The sequence below is a fragment of the Eublepharis macularius genome, chromosome 2 (assembly GCF_028583425.1).
Source record: "Eublepharis macularius isolate TG4126 chromosome 2, MPM_Emac_v1.0, whole genome shotgun sequence".
Taxonomy (NCBI): Eukaryota; Metazoa; Chordata; class Lepidosauria; order Squamata; family Eublepharidae; genus Eublepharis; species Eublepharis macularius.
Genome location: NC_072791.1, coordinates 79,149,239 through 79,170,047, shown reverse-complemented (window position 1 = coordinate 79,170,047; position 20,809 = coordinate 79,149,239). Strand labels below are relative to the sequence as shown.

General features: G+C 47.0%; 1 long non-coding RNA gene across 1 annotated transcript; it reads right to left on the bottom strand.

The window, feature by feature from the left end:
• Positions 1–463: 463 nt before the first annotated feature.
• LOC129323582 (uncharacterized) lies at positions 464–10,874 on the bottom strand. The gene is made up of 3 exons (XR_008596462.1): positions 10,796–10,874; positions 1,316–1,386; positions 464–814 (listed from the first exon to the last, which is right to left on the bottom strand). It is a non-coding gene; the product is annotated as an uncharacterized LOC129323582 (long non-coding RNA).
• Positions 10,875–20,809: the final 9,935 nt, after the last annotated feature.

Genomic DNA, 20,809 nt, shown 5'->3' with positions numbered 1-20,809 from the left:
TTTATGCAACTAATACTAATCAATTAGACTCTATAGAAAAAGTGTTTCAAAAATTAAAGGATTTCCAGGAAGGACCAGTAATAGCTGGAGGGGATCTCAACTATATAGTGAATCATAATTTGGACAGATCTTCCTATAGCCATAATAAAAAACTCAAAAAACCTAAAAAATCCAAGATATGAAACTGCCCACGTTGTTTAACCAATACCACCTAGTGGATATGTGGAGAGAAATAAATAAGCTGGATAGGGACTATACATACTACTCCCCACGCCATGGGATATACACTAGAATTGATTACATTCTTTTGTCTAGCAACCTGACTGATCATATGCAACAAGCAAAAATAGGGAATATAGAATATTCCGATCACGCATGAGTGAGCTGTGTGCTATCAATAGACCCAAAACACAAAAAAGAGAAACACTGGACATTCAATAAAAATTTAATACTCAATGAGAGCAATGTTACAACAATTGAACAATATATCAATCAATATCTTAAAGACAATCAAACAGAGACAATCTCCCCACAGATAATATGGGATGCTCTTAAAGTAGTGTTAAGGGGCCAATTAATAGCATTATCAGCTTATTTAAATAAAAAGAGAAAGCTTCAAAAGACAAAACATTTTGGATAAAATTCAACACCTAGAGTGTTTACATAAGGAAAGGGGCAGTAAAAAATTTTATAAACAATTACTACATGAACGTAAAGCAGTGGACTCTTTAGAGACTCATAAAATCCAAAAAAATCTTCTGTTTTTAAAACAAAAGTACTGGTGTCATTCACCTATGACACTACGCTGTATCTCCTGGAAGGTAAAAGAGAAAAAAATTAATAGAACTATCAAATTTATTCAAAACACCATCGGGCAGATATATACTAGGTCTAGTGATGTACTCCAGGTATTTAAAATTTTTTACTTAAACTTGTACTCATCAACCAAACCTGATAAGGCAAAAATTAAAGAATATATGTTAACTCATAAAAATATTAAGAAATTAACAGAAGTGCATTGCCATATAATGGATAATCCTATATCTACTATAGAAATATTAGACTCTATAAAAAAATTAAAGTGTAATAAAGCTTCAGGACCTGACGGGTATCCGGCCAAATTCTACAAGAAATTTGCTTCTGTATTGGCTCCACCATTGCTACAAGCATGTAATAATGTATTTGAATCGGGAACCCTTCCTTTAACCTGACCAGAAGCGACAATAACAATGATTCCCAAGGAAGGGGAAAATCCCTCAAACCCAGGCTCATATTGGCCAATATCATTGTTAAATGTAGACTATAAAATTTTTACCTCCATATTGGCAGAACGACTCAATTTATTCATTGGAAATTATATTCATGGTGATCAGGTTGGCTTTATACCTAGTAGAGATATATCAGAAAATATATATAAAGCTTTAAATATCTTATCATTCAGCAAACATTGTCAAATACAAACTATGTTCCTGTCGTTAGACATAGAAAAGGCTTTTGATACCCTGGAGACCCCTTACTTACAAGCACTTCTCTCTCAAATGAACTTTGGTAATAATTTTTTGCAAGCTATAAAAGCAATATATGCTTGTCCACGAGCAAAAATTAGAATTAATGATACATCATCAGATTTTTTAAATCTCTAATGTGGTACACGTCAAGGCTGCCCCTTATCCCCAATTCTTTTTGGGGATTGAACCACTGGCAGAAGCAATAAGAAAAAACACCCAAATTCAAGGTATAGTAACTAATAAAAGCGTTTTTTTAAGTTAAGTTTATTCGCAGACAATATTTTATTATTTATCACTCATCCAGAAACATCTCTGCAATATCTTCATGAGGAATTATCTCGATTTAAACAAGTCTCGGGACTGAAGATAAACCAAAGTAAGTCCAATATTTTATCTATAAATTTAGCGGAAAGTACAAGCGATGTAATACGCTAACAATACAAATACCAATGGGTTAAATCACACCTACATTATCTAGGTATAAATATTCCATCTAATCCAGTTTAACTACTTCAAATTAACCATGTTCAAAAAATGAAAGAAATTAAATCTATGCTTTTTAAATGGAACAAACAAAAATTATCATGGTACGATAGGTACCACTTAATAAAATCATTTATTCTTCCTAAATTGATATTTTTATTTAGAACTATCCCAATAGATATCCCCCCAAAAAATCTAAAGCAAAGTCAAGCAGCTTTAAACCAATTTTTATGGAAATATAAGCGTCCCAGAATTGTTTTTAAAATTCTACGTAACCGGACCTCCCAGGGGGGCTTCAATTATCCGGACATCGAATTTTATAATGCTGAGGCTAGGCTATCAGATGTGATTCAAATTTTAAAATATAAAGGCCAATCAGACTGGATTGACATTCTGAATATATTCCACCAACCGAAAATGATTCTTGAGGTGTTCTGGTCTAAACAAAATCTTTGTCCCCCTTTAATAGCTCAGAACATATTTCTTAGAGCTCTTCTAAGCTACTGGGATAGATACAAGAGTAAGTTAATACCGAAGATATCTAGACATTCAGTAATAACGTCTCATGAAGGTTTACCTCTCCAACACAATATAACCACATTAAAAACCTGGGACAGCTTAAGGTGTATGAGGCTGTTGGATGTAGCAACTAAAGATGGTTTAATAGACAAAACGGAATTAGACCACAGAGTAGGGAGAGAAGTGCCTTGGTTCTTCTATTTTCAATTAAGCTACCTTTAATATAAATCGATGGTGAGGCCTCATTTGGAGTACTGTGTACAGTTCTGGTCGCCACACCTTAAAAAAGATAACATAGCACTGGAAAAAGTACAGAGAAGGGCAACTAAAATGATTAAAGGGTTGAAACACTTTCCCTATGAGGAAAGATTGAGGCGCTTGGGGCTCTTTAGCCTGGAGAAAAGACGACTGAGGGGAGACATGATAGAGGTTTACAAGATAATGCACGGGTTAGAGAAGATAGAGAAAGATGTGTTTTTCTCCCTTTCTCACAATACAAGAACTCGTGGGCACTCTATGAAATTATTGAGCAGTCGGGTTAGAACAGATAGAAGAAAATACTACTTTACACAAAGGGTGATAAACACATGGAATTCGTTGCCACAGGAGGTGGTGGCAGCTACAAGCATTGCCAGCTTCAAGAGGGGACTGGACAAATATATGGAGCAGAGGTCCATCAGTGGCTATTAGCCACAGGAGATAGATGGTATTCTCTTTGTGGGGAGGTGGTGCTCTGTTGTCTTGGTGCTGGAAGGAAGGCAGTGGGAGGGCTTCTGGTGTCCTGGCCTCACTGACAGTCCTTTAGATGGCACTGGATTTCTAGCCACTGTGTGTGACAGAATGTTGGACTGGATGGGCCACTGGCCTGATCCAACATGGCTTTGCTTATGTTCTTACGTTCTTATGTTCTTTTAAATGAACTTGGGATAAAAGAGATAATGACCAAGCCCAAAACTGAATTTGAAAATCATTTGGCTGTACCCACATTTAATCGTAAAGGTTTATTATCTAAAATTTATAATGTGTTAATAAGTATTAAGAGAACACAGAATATGGTAATGCAAAACAGATGGCAACAAGATTGTGGATTAGATTTTACACCAAGTGACTGGGAACAGATTTGGTCTTCTAAGTTGGCTAACTCTTCAGTGATTAATGTGAAGCTTCAGACTTACAAAATCATCCACAGATGGTACCTCACCCCCCAGAAATTGGCAAAAATTTATCCAAGCAGATCCCCTCTCTGTTGGAAGAATTGTGGTGAGCAAGGGTCATTTGCACATTGTTGGTGGGAGTGTAAATACATTGCAGAATTTTGGCATGCAGTTCTTCATAAAATCTTTTTAATCACATCCTACACCATACCTTTGCAACTGGAATTAATTTTTTTAGATGTGTGGGAAAATTTGACAGTGCCACAGTTGAAGAAAGACTTAATATTAACATTCTTGGCTGCTGCCAAGAATGCGATAGCATCCAGGTGGAAATCACACTTCCCACCTAACCTTAACACATGGTATTTGAAAGTGTGGGAACAACTTACTATGGAAAAAATAACAGAGAGAATGTAGCTATTAATGAACCCATCTAAATCTACAGATTTTTATGCAAAGTAGTACCCCTTTCTGGATTTCGTATCTAAGAATGATCTGCTAGTTTCAAAACTTCCTTATTACACAATTATAAACCCTGAAATTTGAATAGCTGAATTATAATATGGCAAAGGGAATATAATATATTTTTCTTGAATTATAACTGCTCTAATTGCTGACTTAATAAGATCTTAATTATACCTTGTATTCATTAATTGGATGGATATATAATAATTGTTGCCAACTTGTAATTTGTTATTTGAAGTTAGTTATGTATTGTTATATATTGTTTTGCTTATACTGCTTTATTGAAAATTAATAAAATATTTTTAAAAAATATGAAGAAGATTTCCAGGATATTAAAAAAAATCATCTTGAAGGTCTATAACTGCAAACCACGTATCGTGCTAGCATTCCAATAACACAAGGCAGCGTGACCATCCTAAATTTAGAAATTCTAAGGTATTCATTGAAGTTTCTCAGGTCAAGGATGGGCTTCTTGCCCCCATCCTTCTTGTCTACCAAGAAAAACCAGGAGAAGAACCCAAACAGAGTTTCTGACCTCCACACCTCTTGGAGGGCTCCTTTTGTCAGGAGCGATTGGATTTCGTCTTGCAATTCAGGCATAGTATTATTAAGGGCAAACAGTGGTAAAGAAGTAGGAGGCAAATTATTAAACTCTAAATGGTAACCCACTTTAATGATAGAAAGAACCTAAGCATCATTAGAAATATCTTCCCAAGCCTGCGAGAACTTAGACAATCTGCTCTCAAAGAGCAGTGTAACCCCACGGGTCTGGACATCTAGTCAGAATTGGTTTTTCTGAGGTTGGGTTGCTTCTTTGCTCGACTGCCCTTGATGATCAGTCTTAGAATATCCAAACTGTTTCCTCCTGGACTGAGATTGGTTGGAGTAGGGCAGTCTGGTAGGATACGGGGGTTGATAGGGCTGGAACTGGTATGGTCTGTAATCCCTACACTGCTGGTAATCTTGTCTGCCTCTCCATCGGTAATTCTGGCCTCCAGATCCAGGTGGGAGGATCCCATAGGACTTTGCTGTTTTCCTGTCTTTTTCTTAGACATATACTCATCTGTTTTATCCGAAAACAGGGTAGCCCCTTCAAAAGTCATGTCTTCTATCTTCAGTCTGGTTTCTAGAGGTAGTGCAGTCGACCTGAGCCACGCATGTCTGCCTAGGACAACTGCAGTGTTGAGTCATCTGGCCGCATCATCGAGGACATGCTGACTAGCACTAATCTGCTGCCTGGAGAGCATCATGGCTTCATCAAAAATCAGCTTAGCCAAGGGTTTCTTCTCTTCTGGCATAACCTCCATGAAAATGGCCATCTTCTGCCATAGGAAGATTTGGTATTCACTCATAATGGCCAGGTAGTTTGCCATCCTTACTGTGAGGGCTGAGCCTGAGTAAACTTTCCTTCCTAAGGCATCTAATTTCTTCCCTTTGTCAGCAGGTGTCAGGAAGCTGCCTTGCCTGTATTTGGTTTGCAGTTCTTCAGCTATCATCGATGAAGCCATCAGGTGTGTAAACAGGTAAGGACATTTGTCCTGTTTTGTACAAGGCTTCTATTTTCTTTGTTGTTGCCGGGGTAGAGGCTGGTTTCTGCCACAGGCTTTCCATAATATCCACAAATCCCTTGATAATTGGAAAACTGTCTCCGGAGTGTCAGAATAGATGTATTTCAGGATACTGTCCCTAGGCTTTTGTTGCACCTTAGAGACATCAATACTGAGGGACTTAGCCATACGTAGCATCTGTTCCATGTAGAGTTTGAAATCCATGCTGGGGGAATCATGATCCACGTCTCCCATGGCCTGTATCAGAGCTGGTTCAGATGTCATACTCGGACTACACGTTGTCTCAACCAGTTCTATGTCAGAGTTCGAGTCACCCGACCTCAGATCCAATGGTATCTCACGCATCCCCGAGTACCAGTCCGGGTCAGAGAGGTGCACAGATTTGGAACCTGCCAACCTTCGGGACAGCAAAGAGGTGTAATGATAGTGATGATACCTATCCCCTGGAAATAATCTGCTGGAGGGGTACCAAGGAGGGTGTTGATACATCCGCTGTACCCCTCTGGGGGGAAACGCGTCTCTTCGGTGTCCTCTTCCCCTCTCGGTGTCATCCCCCGATGCCGCAGATCTAGAGCTGGATTGTCTGCGGGGTTCGTCTGCGCCAGGCGAGCGCCTCTGCAGCTCAGAAGACGGCAAGGAAGGATCCGAAAGTTTGCCCCAGTTCCGAGATCTTCGACAGTGTTTATCTTTCTCAGCATGTTTTGTTTTATCCTTGTGTTTCTTAGGAGGCAGTTTGGACTGGGTCCTTTCAGCCTCTACAGCTCCCATTGAACCCGAACTTTCATGGCTAATTGCTGGCATCGTCGCTTCCACTGGTATGACACTCGCCACTGATCAGTTTGATACCGCAGTTTCACGCGATCGAGAGCGCCTTCAGGTCTGACCATGAGATTGGTTCTTCAGATCTGAAGTGGAACCCGCTGGTCTCGGTTCCGAGGCTGTAGCTGGCTTGGAAGCAGATCTTGTTGCGTGCTCTGCCGAGGCAGATATCTTAGCTGCCGGGCTGCTAACACTGGACAGAGCCTTTCCCCAAAACATGGCCTTCAAGCGGGATGCTCTCTCACCCCTCACCTTTGGGGTAAACAACTGGCAATGCTTGCACTTTGCCACCACATGGCTCTCCCCCAAGCATGCTAGGCACAAGAAGTGGCTATCTGGTTTTGCCATTTTAGTGCCACAACTTGTGCATTTCTTAAATAGGGACTTATCCACCACTTCCATAATTGCAAGAGAAGAAGAGAGGGAGCAGAAGGGAGCCTTCACCACGAATGAACTCACTGTGTTGCCCGCGTTGCTCACCATTTCTCTTTTTAATTTTTTCTTTTGTTTTACTACAAACTCCAACTGTGACTACTTCTAAATGATTAACATCTAACTATGTACAACAAACTGCTAAGTACGCAATAGGTGAAGCCGAAGCTCAGAAAAAGATGTCTGTCTCTCGCAGCAGCAAAAAACAAACTGGGGAAGGAGGGAGCGAGCTCTCTTACCACATGACTAGCTGCGGTGGGAAGAACTGGCTCGGAGCAGTCTGTGTGGGAGCTTTCCCCTCTTAATAGTCTAGAACAGGAGTGGCAAAACTGTGGCTTGGGAGCCACATGTGGCTCTTCTAGACATATTGTGCGGCTCCCAGAGGTCTGAGTGTTGCCATGGCCATACATTTTATTTTAGTTCAATTTATTTCCCTCCCCTTTCCTCCTTTCTTTCCATCCCTCCTTTCCTTCTTTCATTCTATGTCTTTCCCTTCCTTTTCCTTTTTTCCTTTTTTCCTTCCTTCCTTCCTTCCTTCCTTCTTTCCATGTGATGTCACTTTCAGGACACTCCCCCAAACCCCCCTCTTCACCTGAAGTCACTTCAATGCATCATGTCTTGCAGCTCTCAAACATCTGATATTTATTCTGTGTGGCTCTTACATTAAGCAAATTTGGCCACCCCTGGTGTAGAAGCTAAGAAAATCCTGTTTCGAGTGGCTGGTCTGCGCAAGTGTAGTTTCCAGTGTGGGAATGCTCTAAGACTGTTGATGAACCAGAGTTATTAAAGTGTGCTAACTATTCTGCCTCCTTATTCTGATGCCTGGCATTAAGAACACAACAAAGGCAACCTGCAACAAGACCCTTCAAGGATGCAACTTTTTTCTGGATAAGACACTAATCTGAGAGTACCCATGGCTTTCCAATACTAGGGTTTTTTATATATTGATCTAACTAGCTGATAATAAAGAGAGTAAGGCTTATTTCCATCCAGAAAGGGCTGGGCAGTTGCCACCCCCTAGGGGATCTCTCACAACAGCATTTTAATACGAATCAATTTAGGAAATTAGTGGGAGAGAAAATGTTCACAGTCCCTTCTACATCTTATCTGAGTATTCATATACTTAATTTATATCCTGCCTTTTCCACCAATGAAGATTCAAGAGTCCTACATCATTCTCTTCTTCTCCATTTTATCCTCACAATAACCCTGTGAGATAGGTTAGGCTGAGTATGTGTAATTGGCCCAAGGTCACACAACTAACTTCCATGATAGAGTGGGGTTTCAGAACTAGGTATCCCAGATTCTAATCCAATGTGAAAAGAGGAAAAGTCAAATGTTCTTTGTACCCACTTCCAGAGGTATATTAGAAGTTGATGGGAAATCAGACAATATTATTGAAGATGTACTGGACCAAGAGGTGTATTGACAAAACTGGAGCTTTCTAGTTATTCAAACATGAGATATAGCCTGAATCAATATTCATAGATTACACAAAGGAGAGAAGAAATGGAATCAAAGCTTTGAGTGATGAGAAACAATGGCTGTGTCAGATACACCCCAGTATATCTGCCATGGTTTCTTCTAGGTATAATGCTCTGATCCTCTGAGAATGTGTAAAGGGAACTTAATTGCTGTTTGGTTGTTAGCTGCTTATCTTGCAGGTATTTTGCTTTCGATTTCCCAGCCAGCATGAGAACGTGGCCTTGGAGCGCCAGCCAGAGCCAGTCCTCCCTGAGAACTGTAGTGAACTCATTCCTCCCCGTTCCCTTCTCCCCCAGGTAGGCCTGAACCCTTTGTCCCAAAACCCTAATGGTCTCCCATTCCCAGGGGCAGGAACGTCCCCCTATAATTAACACTGCTCTTCCACCTTGTGTCACTTCTGCCTGTCTGAGTACCTTGATACTGATATATCTCTTTAATAAAAGTAACTTTAACTCATACACCTGAGTGTCTGCAGTGACAGACCTTCGACAGACCAGGCAGCTTGCCCCTTATCTTTTGCCCCGCAACTTGACTACAGTGGTCCAGGCAATGGTCACCTCTAGGTTAGACTACTGTAGCATGCTCTACGCTGGGCTTCCCTTGAACCTGATCCAGCGATTACAGCTGGTGCAGAATGCAGTGGCACAGGTCATCACCGGAACACCAAGATGCACACACATAACGCCGGTATTGTGCCAGCTGCACTGGTTACTGGTGGAGTACTGAATCAGGTTCAAGGTTTTGGTATTAACCTATAAAGCCCTATGCGGACTGGGACCAGTGTATCTGCGGGACCACCTCTCCCCATATGAACCCTGGAGGACTCTTCGCTCCACTAGTAAACATCTGTTGAAGGTCCCTAGGGAGGCCCACCTGGCATCGACTAGGGCCAAGGCTTTTTCTATCCTGGCCGCAGCCTGGTGGAACGCTCTGTCTAATGAGACCAGGGCCCGGAAGGATTTGTTATCTTTCTGCCAGGCCTGTAAGACAGAGCTGTTCTGCCAGGTGTATGGTTGATGCTAGGCGGAGTCTCCCCCACTATCGGGTTGAGCATGGGCTGTGCCCTCCCTACTGGTGACATCTCCATCTATTGAATACTTCCTAATGCACTGGTGCTGACTAAAGGGTTGTTCTTTGTGACTATGTATAGTGCATTTTACTGTGCCGCTGTATATAGGTGTGTATGTATTTTAAATGTTTGGATGTTTTTAATTTATAGTTTTAAATAATATGAATTATCTGCTGTAATTTTAACTTGTATTTAAATTGAGATCCACCCTGAGCCTGCTGTCATGGGGAGGATAAAATACAAATCTAATAAATTTAAATTAAATTAAATTAAATTAAGTGCTTGGGGACTTATCTGGCAAGACCTGACATTTTGGCAGAAGTCCCTAAAGCCCTCTGAAACAAAGACCTGGAGTTCCGCCACCTGCATCATGCCAGATGAAGCAGATAAGGGAACTCTTGAGCCCCCAGAGGGACTGCCATCCAGCCCTGGCCAGACACGGGGCCCTGGGGGGGAAGTGCCAAAAGGACTCAGAGCCCATTCCAAGTTGGGCATGATCCACCTGAACTTGCTGACAAATCTTTCCTGAGAATAGGCATTGCAAGAGTCGGACAGCCACTGAAAGCGAGACGAGTTGAGACGAAGGGGAAAGCTGTTTAACCTCAGCGTGACCTACCCTGTGGAAGTCCTCGAGCAGGTACCAATCAACCCTGAGGAAACACCCACGAACCCTGACGATGACGGAACAGGGGGGAGATTATGAGGAGTCGAACAAGGGTGAGCCAAGCAACCCAGATCGACCCGAATCCCTCTGAGAAGTTTGAGAGGAAGTGCAAGCCATCTGGGGAGAGTTGGACAACATCAAAGATGGAATGGAACAGATGTTGGGAGGCATCCAGGAGATGATGAGATGCCTGCCTCCACCCGGGCCGCCCACTGGGCCACTACTCAATGTGGGTGCACCAGTACCGGGCCCTGGTGTCATAGTACACCCTGAGCTTGATGAGTCCTCTGAGGAGGAGGAACTGGAACAGCAGACGCTTGCTGACAGCCTTGCTCCTCCTGGGGAGGAGCAGCCTGTCTCCCAGCAGCCAACCACAGCTGAACGGTCAGAGGCTGTATCCCAACCAGAAGCTCCCCTTCCCCACCCAGAGCCACCGGCCCAGATGCAGCCAGCTTCCTTATCCCCTCCAACATCTCCAGACTACCAAGAGCAACGTCGGCGTAGCAGGGACAGAAGAGACTTACAGACCCGACGTCAATCTGCACGCCTCCGGGCTCTGAACAGGCCAGCCTTCTCAGAGGAAGGAGGGGCTCCAGAGAAGGAGACTTGAAGCAGCTGTGCGAGCTTACCGAATGCCCTTAGAGTATAAAAGCCAGAGGGAGGGCACCCTTCGGCGTGGCTTCAACGAGTTCTCTAAGCTGCTCCTGTACTGCCTGTGTTTGATTCCTTGGAACTGTCTCTCTGACCTCCGACCCGGCCTGTCCTCGACTACTCCCTTGATTTACGGACTTTGCACATTCCTCGCCTTGCCAGCTGGACCTTGTTACCTGTCAGCAGCACTCTGCAGACTCAGCAACCTCTGGAAGCAGGACAGTTTGAAGCCACCCTCAAAATTCTCCAGCACAATGGAGGAAGGCACTGCTGTTGCTACTGACCTTGCTGCCCAGACCCAGTGGCTGCAGACACAGGTGCAGCAATTAACCCAGACCATAGCCTTGTTGCAGCAGCAGGTAACCCTGAGGCCAGGTCCTGCACCTCCCCAGAAATGCCCAGTGCAGCCTCCAGAGAAGTTTGCAGGGAATGTTGAAGAGTTCCCTGTATTCCTGGCACAGTGTCAGCTCTACATGGAGCTGCGGGCTCAAGATTTTCCTGATGACAAGACCAAGGTCGGTTTTGTATTAAGCCTTTTAAAGGGGAACGCTGCCAAATGGGTGACACCTTTACTGCTCATGAATTCACCACTGCTGAGTAGTCTTGCTGATTTTGTGGCACACTTGAAGGCTATCTTTGCAGACCCTCTGAAGGCAGAGCGGGCCAACCGCCACATTTGGCGGCTGCGGCAGGGGCCAGGTACTCTGAGGGACTATACCACGGACTTCCAGCTATTGGCACAGGACCTGGGCTGGAATGAGGCCGCACTCATGGACCAGTACCTGGAGGGCTTGTCTGAGGAGGTGCTAGATGAAGTGGCCTGAGTTGAGCGCCCTCCAAATCTCCCAGCCCTGATCTTACTCTGCCTGCGTATCGACGGTCGCCTGGAGAGTCGACGGCAGGGCCGCAAGGAAGTACGTTGCCACTCCGAAAGCCAACCACCTGCTGTGGGATCCAACCCCTGCTCCTACTTGTCCCGAAGCCTGACCCCAGAGCCCAGGGAAGTGAAAGCCTCGGCTGTCAGCATTACACCCCAGGGTTTAAGGGGAGGCCACCCCTACCATTCTGGACCCCCCATAGAACACCAAAAGCCCCCTGACATTGGGCCCCAGCATCTTCTGATCCCCGTGAAGCTACAGCTACCAGGGGGGCGCTGGCTGTTGGTGTACGCCATGGTCGATTCTGGAGCCGCCCAGTCCTATATGGATGCCCAATTTGTCAGGCAACACCAAGTGCCGACACACACCAAAAAGACGCCAGTTTTGGTGGAAGCCATCGATGGTCGGCCTCTACGCTCGGGTCCAGTTACTCAGGAAACCCACCTTCTAGGTCTGCACATAGGGAACCATCAGGAACAGCTCAGCTTTGACATCGCTGCTATGCCTCACTTCCGGGTAGTGCTGGGGATGTCCTGGTTGAAGAAGCATGACCCCTTGATTGAGTGGAGCAAGCAGAACCTGCGCTTCCAGACCCCATGTCCCCATGAGGCGCCCTCTGTGCTCCTGGGAGGGAGCACCAGTTCAGATCTGTCTGCACTCCCAGCCAAATATGCAGAGTTCCAGGATGTCTTCCAAGAGAAAGGCGCCGACCGGTTGCCCCCACACCGGCCATATGATTGCGCCATCCACCTTATTCCTGATGCCCCCTTGCCCACTGGGCGGTTGTATTCCCTATCAGAACCTGAGCGAGGAGCCCTACAAGAGTTTTTGGCCAAGAATTTGCAAAGAGAATTCATCCGTCCATCCACTTCCCCTACCTCAGCCCCTGTCTTGTTTGTAAAAAAGAAATCCGGGGAATTGCGCCTATGTAATGATTACCGGGCCCTCAATCGCATCACCATAAGGGACCGCTACCCACTGCCACTGATCCCAGAACTACTGGACCGATTACGGGGGACCCAAAGGTACACCAAGCTCGATCTGCGAGGCGCCTACAATTTGGTGCGTATACGCCCTGGAGATGAGTGGAAGACTGCGTTTCGTACCCAGTATGGCCAGTATGAGTACTTAGTCATGCCCTTTGGCCTCTGTAATGCCCCAGCTGTGTTCCAGCGCTTCATGAATGATGTCTTCCGGGACTTGCTGGATCACTTTGTGATAATTTACCTCGATGATATCCTGATCTTCTCCCAGGACCCCGCTGAACACACCAAACATGTTCGGGCTGTCCTCCAACGCCTGAGGCAACATGGCCTGTATGCTAAGTTGGAGAAGTGTGCCTTTGACTTAGATACTGTCGAATTCCTAGGGCATCTCATCACCCCACAGGGCATAAAGATGGACCCCCAAAAGGTGGAGGCAGTGCTGTCTTGGCAGGCACCTCGAAATCGGAAAGACATTCAGAGGTTCCTTGGCTTCGCCAACTACTATCGGCAATTCATCCCAAACTTTGCTCTCCTAACAGTGCCCCTCACCAAGTTGCTACGGCCCCGAGAACCCTTCCGCTGGACAGTAGAAGCGCAACAGGCCTTCCAGCAGCTAAAAACCCGGTTTGCAACGGAGCCGCTCCTACGGTACCCAGACCCAAGCATACCCTTTGTGGTCGAGACTGATGCCTCTAGTGTCGTGCTTGGCGCTGTGTTATCCCAGCAAGACACTGCCGCGGGCCCTCTACGACCCTGCGCCTACTACTCCCGGCAACTCAACGCAGCCGAAAAAAACTACACCATCTGGGAGAGGGAGCTCCTGGCAATTAAATCAGCGTTTGAGGTCTGGCGGCACCACCTAGAGGGTGCCAGGCACCCCGTGCAAGTTCGCACAGACCATCGGAATCTCGAGTACCTACAGACTGCTCGTAGATTGAATCAGAGGCAGATTCGATGGTCCCTGTTTTTCTCCCGTTTTAACTTTACCATTACCTACATTCCCAGCTCCCAGAACAAGTGGGCAGATGCCCTCTCTCGAAAACCTGAGTTCGCCTCCCCGTCCCTCAAGGAGCCGCTTCTATCCACAGTTCTACCACCGGAAGTGTTCGCTGCCGTGCCCCCTACTGCCTCGCTCCAGGAACGGATCCAGGAACAACAGCTACGTGACCCCTTCGCCAAGAAGATGCTCCAGTGTCTTCGTGATCCTACACAGAATCCTTCCAGGGGTTACCGAGAGCAGGCGGGGATGCTCACCCACCAAGACCGGGTCTATGTGCCACCGGGGACACTACGGGCCGAAGTCCTGCAACTGGCACATGACATCAAACCCGCTGGACACTTTGGTCGGTATAAGACAGCACATCTGCTGACCCGGGAGTTTTGGTGGCCCCATGTACAGACCGATGTAGCCCAGTACGTAGCCTCCTGCAGCACCTGCAGGCGAGCCAAAGATCCCCCTGGCAGGCCTACAGGACTCTTGCTTCCCCTGCCTACTCCTAATGGCCCCTGGAAAGCTGTATCCATGGACTTCGTCACGGACCTCCCTACGTCTGCAGGGAACACAAGCATCCTAGTGGTGGTGGATGTCCTGACTAAAATGGCTCACTTTGTTCCTTGTTCTGGACTCCCAACTGCCCGCGAAACTGCCCAGCTGTACTTACATCATGTTTTCCGCCTCCACGGATTGCCAGAACACCTGATCTCTGATCGGGGGACCCAGTTCACCTCCCGCTTCTGGCGCACCCTACACACCCTACTGGGCACTCAAGTACACTTATCTTCCGCCTATCACCCCCAGTCTGATGGCCAGACGGAACGCACCAATGCCACACTGGAACAGTATCTCAGGTGCTATGTAAACCACCAGCAGGATGACTGGGCCCCACTGCTCCCCCTGGCGGAGTTTGCATACAACAACTCAGTGCATACCTCAATCCGTCAGACCCCGTTCATGGCCAATTATGGGTTCCATCCCCGGTTTTTCCTGCCGGTCATGCCCACTGCACCAGTACCAGCTGTCAATGACTTTGTGGAGGAATTGCAGGCACTGCATAAGGTCCTGCAGGACCAACTACACCAGGCCAAAGAGGCATACAAGGAGACTGCTGATCGTAGGCGCCAGCCAGGAGAGGCTCTCAAGGTGGGGGACAAGGTGTGGCTCTCAACTCGACACCTCCGCAGTCAGAGGCCCTCCCGAAAGTTGGATGCCCGCTTTATTGGCCCATTCCTAGTTACTGCCCAAATCAACCCCGTGGCCTACCGGTTACAGCTGCCCTCTACACTCCGTATCCATCCTGTGTTCCATCGGTCCCTCCTTGTTCCCGTTGTCCCCCCACATCCTCTCCGAGACCCAGAGGTGCCACCACCACCTGTCATGATAGAGGGCCAGGAGGAATATGAAGTAGCGCAAATATTGGATTCCAGACGACGACGTGGCCAACTCCAGTATCTGGTGGACTGGAAGGGGTACGGACCCGAGGACCGCTCTTGGGAACCTGTGGAGAATCTTCATGCCCCCGACTTGGTGTGCCGCTTCCACCGGGCCTATCCATGGAAACCAGCCCCATCCAGTGTGGGGGGCCCTGGGGGAGGAAATGGTGTCATAGTACACCCTGAGCTTGATGAGTCCTCTGAGGAGGAGGAACTGGAACAGCAGACGCTTGCTGACAGCCTTGCTCCTCCTGGGGAGGAGCAGCCTGTCTCCCAGCAGCCGACCACAGCTGAACAGTCAGAGGCTGTATCCCAACCAGAAGCTCCCCTTCCCCACCCAGAGCCACCGGCCCAGATGCAGCCAGCTTCCTTATCCCCTCCAACATCTCCAGACTACCGAGAGCAACGTCGGCGTAGCAGGGACAGAAGAGACTTACAGACCCGACGTCAATCTGCACGCCTCCGGGCTCTGAACAGGCCAGCCTTCTCAGAGGAAGGAGGGGCTCCAGAGAAGGAGACTTGAAGCAGCTGTGCGAGCTTACCGAATGCCCTTAGAGTATAAAAGCCAGAGGGAGGGCTCCCTTCGGCGTGGCTTCAACGAGTTCTCTAAGCTGCTCCTGTACTGCCTGTGTTTGCTCCTTGGAACTGTCTCTCTGACCTCCGACCCGGCCTGTCCTCGACTACTCCCTTGATTTACGGACTTTGCACATTCCTCGCCTTGCCAGCTGGACCTTGTTACCTGTCAGCAGCACTCTGCAGACTCGGCAACCTCTGGAAGCAGGACACCTGGACCCCAAGGCCAACCTGCCGCTCCTCCACCCCAGGGGTGGCGTAGACCGGAGGCTTATTTTGAGGGGGACACCAAAGAGCTGGGCTTCTTTCTAGTCCAGGTGATGGAATTTTTCCAAGAGTGGGGCCACTTTCCCAAATGAGCATAGCCAGTGAAGTACCTGGGCTCACAACTTGGATGCCCTGCAGCAAAGTGGTATGTCACTCTGTACGGGGCGCATGCCCCAGAACTATGGGACCTAGAAGTGTTCATCAGGGCCCTAAGAGCACAGTTTAAAGACCCACTCGAGGAGGAGCGGGTGAAAACCAAACTGAAGCAGATGCGGCAAGGCAACCACCCAGTGCGTGAGTATGCTGCTGAATTCAGACCATATGCAGCCAAAGTGAGAGACTGGACCGAGGGAATAAAAATCGAATTCTTCCAGGCAGGCTTAAACCCAGTCCTAGTGGCGAAAGCGCTGGTGCAAGATGACCCAAGGACCCTACTAGGATGGATACAACTAGCTTGCGAGATCAAAAACCAAGTCCAGGTAGTCAAGCTCCTGCGGATGCAGCACCAAATGGGACCCCGCAAGCATTCCTCGGAAGCCAGCGTGAAGGAGAGGAAACTTCTGAAGATTCACTCCCCTGAAACTGAACGTCCTCTGCTTAAAACGGGGCCTGTTTCTACAGTGTAGAGGATTGGACCACTTTGCCGCTGACTGTCCAGGGTCAAAGGGAGAAGCCCCCGGGAAAGGGCGAAAGGCTCGAAAACCTCCCACAGGATCCTCCAAGATGACTCAAAAGCTGTTGTGAGTGAGGAGCGAGACCATGACCAGCCTAAGATTGGGGGAAGAGATGGAGCCATCCAGCGGAGACCCGTCAGGGGAGGAACCCAACCAGCCGTCAGGAAATGACAACGACCTGCTGAGAGAAGGCCATGCCAGCAGGTCACCAAGGAACCCACATGTGAAGAGGTGAGACCAAAAGGGGGCCCTATTTTATATGCCAGTCACCTTACTAAACCCCAGGAGAGGAAGGCACATCAGAGTGCGAGCATTAATTGACTCTGGCTGCACCTGAGATCTAATTGCTTCTGCATTCGTGACGGGATTGTGACTGAATGTGTGAAGACTAGCCCATCCCATTGTATTTGAACAAATGGACGGATCCCGAATGAGGGGGACCCCTCCTAGGTATCTGAGCTCACCCCCCTGGGGATGGGAAGCCATTGGGAAGCCAGGACATTCATAGTTAGCGCAGCCACTAAATTTCCTTTGGTGCTGGGGATTCGTTGGCTGTGGGACCACGATCCGTATGTGTGGTGGAAAGCGGGAGAGCTGTGTTTCGCAGGGGGGGGACTGCCAAGAACATGTATGGAACAGAGAGTGGGGAACTTCTGCCCTTTTCCTCCCAGAGACTATACTACTAATGGAGGAGAAAGAATTGATTCCCCCTGAGTACTGGGACTTAAGTGAGGTGTTTGACGAGAAGGAAGCTGATGAGTTCTCCCCACACACACTAGGCTACTGACTATGCTATTGAATTGATCCCAGGGCAGAAATTACCAAAGGGGAAATTATACTCAACGAGCCTGGGGGAGAGAGAAGAACTACGGCACTTTATTGACAAAAAATTTGGCCTAGGGTTTCATCCGACCTGCTAGCTCCCCCCGTGCCACACTGGTGCTGTTTCGGAAGAAAAAGGATGGGAGTTTGAGGCTGTGCACGGACTATCGGGGGATCAATGCAGTGTCCATGTCCAATGCATACCCCCTCCCACTCATTAGAGATCTATTGGGGGTTGTAACCCAAGGGAAGCTCTTGTCTAAATTGAATTTAAGGGGTGCGTAATTCCGGGTGAGAATAAAGAAAGGGGATGAATGGAAGACTGCATTCAACACCCCATTGGAACAATTTGAATATCAGGTCATGCCTTTCAGATTACAAGGGGCTCCGGGTTTTTTTAATGAATCTAATTAATGAGATCCTACACAAGTACCTGTACAAGGGGAGGTGGTTTATCTAGATGACATTTTATTGTATTCAAAAGATTATGAATCACATGTGAAGTTAGTACAGGAAGTACTAAAAACTCTGCGAGACCACCACCTGCCAGTAAAACTGTCTAAATGTGAATTTCACAAAGAGGAGTTGGACTTCCTAAGATATAGAATCTCAGGTTAGGGGTTGAAAATGGACCCCGCTAAAGTACAAGTAGTGGTAGGATGGGATGCACCCAAAACTAGAAGGCAGCTGCAATAGTTTTGGGGATTCGCTAAGTTTTACCGACCCTTCATAAAAAAACTTTGCTCAAATCTCCTTGCCCCTGATTGACTTACTGAAAACCAAGGGTAAGGGGCCCTAAAGGGTGAAACCCAGTGCTAAACTGGGGTGGTCTGAGGAGTGCCAGGAGGCTTTTGAACACTTAAAACAGTAATTCACGTCAGAACTGGTTTTACAACACCCTGACAAGAATCACAAGTTCATTGTACAAGTGGACACAAGTGATGTGGCGATGGGAGGGGTGATTTTGCAGGAGGACGATGAAGGGAAGTTGCACCCCTGTGCTTATGTGTCAAAAAAAATTTTGGACTCAGAACACCACTGGGCGGTATGGGGTAAAGAGGCAGCAGCAGTCAAACTGGCTTTGAGCACGTGGAGACACTGGTTGGAAGGGGCTAAAATGCCATTTGAGGTGTGAACAGACCACAAGAACTTGGAGGTGTTATGCACCCTGTGAAAATTAGGCGCCAAACAGTTGCAGTGGGCGGAGTTCTCCAAATCCAATTTTGTATTGAAACACTTCCCAGGGAAATCCAATTTCCTGGCAGACGCCCTCTCGCGCCTCCACCAACATGACAGCCAAAGGGAGGAAGTAGTGGACACTATGTTCTCATCTGCTCAGCTGGGAGGGGTGGTCGTCACCCGGCAATAGGTAAGACAAACAGCTCCACATCCCCAGCTCACTGAATGGGAAGCAAAAGTAAAGGGGGAGGTGGAACAGGAAGGAGATGCCCTGCCCAGGAAGGAACTGGAACCGGGAGAATATGGCGGTTGGTACCGGCAAGGTAAATTGTACATTCTAGCCAGCCTGAGAGGGCAAGAGTTGAAGAGCTGCCATTACGCAAAGCTGGCAGGACATTTTGAATATCTAAAAACCCTGCACCTAATACAAAGACAATTCTGGTGGCCTGCGATGAGGTGGGACATTTTACAATACATTTATAATTGCCAAGTGTGCTTGATGGGAAAGAAAAGGGGGGGGAACCCTAGACTTTTGCAACCGTTGGAGACCCCCTCCCGGCTTTAGTTCACGGTATCTATGGATTTTATTACCAACCTTCCCCCCTCCCAGGGAAAGACTGTGATTTTAGTGGTGGTAGATCTGTTTTCGAAGCAGGCACACTTCATCCCTTGCTTTTAAGTATCAACTGCTAAGAAATTAGCAAAGTTATTCATGCAAAACATGGTCAGGCTGCACTTCTTTCCAGAAAAGGTAATTTCTGACAGGGAGTACAGTTCGTAGCCAAATTCTGGAGAGAGCTGCTCCAGGTGGCGGGAATAGAATAGGGGCTTAGCTCTGGCCATCATCCTGAAACCAGTGGACAAACCAAAAGAGTTAATCAGGTGCTGGAACAATTTTTAAGATGCTATATTAGTTATCAACAGAACAACTGGATGGAATTATTGTTTTTTTGCAGAGTACTGTTACAATAATTCTGTACACAGCTCCACTGGAGCCTCCCCGTCCATGGTGGCGCAGGAGTTCAAAGGCAAAGCCATGCTGTTTGTGCAAGCCCCAGGGACTAGCAAGAAAGGGACTCTGGTGGAGTGATGGTCCAGCCTAACAAACCAGTGGGAAGTAATCAAGAAGACCCTGGACAAAGCTAAAGAGGATTATAAAAAACACTCCACCCCCTGGAAATTACAAGTGGGAGATTATGTGTACATATCTACCAAAAATCTGAGGGGGGGACAGCCGAGCAAAAAACTGGGGTGGACATTTTTGGGGCCTTTCCAGGTAGCGAGGGTGATCAATGAAGTGACAGTGGAAGAGAAACTCCCTAAAAACCTGAGAAATGTTCATCCTGTATTTCATTTCAGCCTCCTGAAGAAAGCTCCCCCCCCCGACAAGTGGCATCTGGAATGGGGGGCTCCACCCCCCTCTCCTAGTGGACGGACAGCCCCACTATGAAGTTGAAGATATTCTGGACTCTAAAGTGAAACATGGACAATTGTTTTATTAGATTCAATGGGTGCATTTTGATAAGAATGATGTGGAGTGGGTGAGAGCCTCTGACGTCAATGCCCCAAAACTCGTGAGTAGATTTCATAAAGCCTACCTAGAGAAACTGAGGCCATTCTGCTAGAAGGGAGGGGCACCTTTGGGGGGCAGTATGTCAGATATACCCCAGTATATCTGCCATGGTTGCTTCTAGGTATAATGCTCTGATCCTCTGAGAATGTGTAAAGGGAACTTAATTGCTACTTGGTTGTTAGCTGCTTATCTTGCAGGTATTTTGCTTTCAATTTCCCAGCCAGCATAAGAACGTGGCCTTGAAGCGCCAGCCAGAGCCAGTCCTCCCTGAGAACTGTAGTGAGCTCATTCATCCCCGTTCCCTTTGCCCCCAGGCCTAGACCCTTCGCACCAGAACCCTAATGGTCTCCCATTCTCAGGGGCGGGAACGTATAATGAACACTGCTCTCCCACCTTGTGTCACTTCTGCCAATGACCCTGTCTGAGTACCTTGATACTTATATATCTTTTTAATAAAAGTAACTTTAACTCATACACCTGAGTTGGAGATATTGATGATCCAGATACGAGAGGACGACACAATTCGAGGTATAAAGATAAGAGAATTTACCTACAAGGTCAGAGCATTTGCGGATGATATAATGCTGATTGTTGAGGATCCAATTGACAA